We start from the raw sequence: 2,500 nt of genomic DNA on the forward strand, positions 1-2,500 counted from the left end.
GCCTCCCACGGATCTTCCTTGCTGCGAGGCCGCGTCCGCCTTAGCGTGCTCCTCCGGGGGCGCGCGGGTGCGCGGATTCTCTTCGGCCGCCATTCAACGATCAACTCAGAACTGGCACGGACTGGGGGAATCCGACTGTCTAATTAAAACGAAGCATTGCGATGGCCCTAGCGGGTGTTGACGCAATGTGATTTCTGCCCAGTGCTCTGAATGTCAACGTGAAGAAATTCAAGCAAGCGCGGGTAAACGGCGGGAGTAACTATGACTCTCTTAAGGTGGCCAAGTGGCGGCGGTGTGGCTGCATTCGGACTTGGCTTTTCGAAGTGCGGTCTTGATGTAGTCGTGCTGCTGCTGCGAGGTACCTTCCTTGGGTTATAGTTACAGGGAGAGTGATGCGCAATACATGGGCCTAGCCCTCTTAGCCTCTCCTCTCCTGCGGTCTTCTCCCCTTCTCGTGGGCCCGCTGATTTTCGCAGAGTGGAAGACCGCACCAGGGGCTTGGGGGGGTTACCAGCCCCCCCTCGCACTATCCCTTTGTTAGTTGGGGGCAGTAATCAAAGAATAAGTGGTGGCCCTTCCGCTGAAGGTGCCACCCCAACTCCCCCAGCACCTAGCCGGCCAACCGGCCGTGCCGAAAATCTTGTACCTTTTGCAGCTGTATACGCCTGTAGTGAGTGCCACCGCAGCTTCACCACCAAGAATGGTCTCGGGGTCCATCGCCGCCGCCAACATCTTGCGGCCGCCAACGCGGAGATCGTGACGGAGAGGCATCGCGCGAGGTGGACGGAGGAAGAAGTCCTGTCGCTCGCCAAGGCGGAGGCCGAATTGTTCCTTGAGAGGGACGCCCGGTTCTTCTTTGTTAATCAAGAGCTCATCAGGATGTTCCCCGACCGAACGCTTGAGGCAATCAAGTGCCGACGGCGGCAAGCTGCCCATAAGCAGCTTGTCCGCCAGTTCATGGAGGCGCTTGAGATCGGTCGGGGGGAAGAGCCGGCGTCCCGCCGGGGAGCAGCGAGCCCGCCGCCTGACGCGGGCGAGGCCGCTGCGCCGCCCGTCGACGCAGCCGAGGACTTCGCGGCCGACACCACCGGGCCGCCGCCGGAGGGGCCGACTGACGCCGCCATCTGGGAGCATCTGGCGGGGCTACCTGCTTCCGCCCAGCGTTTCTCTGCCCTGGATCGAGTCATAGGTCTGGGGCGGGGCACGCCGCCCGATGTCATCCTGGGCATGCTCCCGGATGCCCTTGCGTCGGTCGGGTCCAGAGGGGAGAGATCGATCACCAGGACACAGCGGCCGCGCCAACCATCGAAGCGGCCGCCTGCCGCGCCGCCGACGCAGAAGCGCAAGCGGCGCCGCTGGGAATACGCAAGAACGCAGGATGCCTTCCGACGGTCGCGTGCACGTTGCGTGCGCGGCCTCTTGGATGGCACCCTGCTCCAGCCGCCACCTGCCATCCCTGGTCTGCTGGACTTCTGGGCGGACCTCTTCACTAAGAAGCCCGTCTCCACTGCGGGCTTCATCCGTGACCGCCTCCTCCCGCACTCGGAGCCTGTCGCTCTTGAGTGCCTATGGGGGCCGGTCACACATGAGGAGGTCGCCGCCGCGTTGCCGCCCAGGGGATCAGCAGCTGGGCCTGACGGCCTTACCCCAGCGGAGTTGCGGCGCCTACCGCATGAAGTCCTGGTGAAAGTGATGAATCTCTTCCTTCTGGCCCGCGCCCTTCCGGAACGCCTGCTTCGCGCGCGGACGTCCCTTCTCCCGAAAACGGCTGCACCAACATCCCCCGCTGACTTTCGCCCCATTACGGTCTGCTCGGTGTTGGCGCGGACCTTTCACAAGGTTCTCGCGTCACGCCTGATGCGCGCTTGTGCTGTGGACGAACGTCAGCGGGCATTCATCCCTCGGGATGGGATGTTGGAAAATACTTTCATCTTGGACACTGCTCTCACCGACGCAGTCCGCTCCTGCCGCTCTGTCTTTGTGGCATCGATCGACGTATCGAAGGCATTCGATTCGGTGGATCATGCTGCCCTTCGCCCCGTGCTGAAGGCGCATGGCCTACCGGATTGCTTTGTCGAGTATGTCGAGCGGTGCTACGAGGGCAGCACGACAGTGATAGCGGACGGCGCCGGCGTGGGCGTGTCTGTGCAGCCAGCACGGGGCGTTCGCCAGGGCGATCCCCTCTCCCCCCTCCTGTTCAACTTTGCGGTGGACTACGTTTTAGGCCAACTGCCCTCCCACATCGGAGCTCGGATCCTCGGTCGCAGAGTCAACGCTGCGGCCTTTGCAGATGACGTCTTGCTGTTTGCAGCGACCCCGAGGGGCTTGCAGTCCCTCATCGACGCAGCTACCGCAGCCCTCGCCCACCTGGGGCTGCAGATCAACGCCCGGAAGTGTTTCACCCTCGCCTTAATCGCGTCAGGGCGCGAGAAGAAGGTGAAGGTGGACAGCAATGTCACCTTCACAGCAGGCAACACCACCTTGCCTGCCCTGCGTGTGG

At 63.0% G+C, this 2,500-nt stretch overlaps 1 pseudogene; it reads left to right on the plus strand.

Moving 5' to 3' along the window:
- LOC126435757 (large subunit ribosomal RNA) overlaps positions 1-2,500 on the plus strand; it is a 7,958-nt pseudogene that overhangs the window by 2,609 nt on the left and 2,849 nt on the right.

The sequence above is a fragment of the Schistocerca serialis genome, unplaced genomic scaffold (genome assembly GCF_023864345.2).
Source record: "Schistocerca serialis cubense isolate TAMUIC-IGC-003099 unplaced genomic scaffold, iqSchSeri2.2 HiC_scaffold_1217, whole genome shotgun sequence".
Classification (NCBI taxonomy): Eukaryota; Metazoa; Arthropoda; class Insecta; order Orthoptera; family Acrididae; genus Schistocerca; species Schistocerca serialis.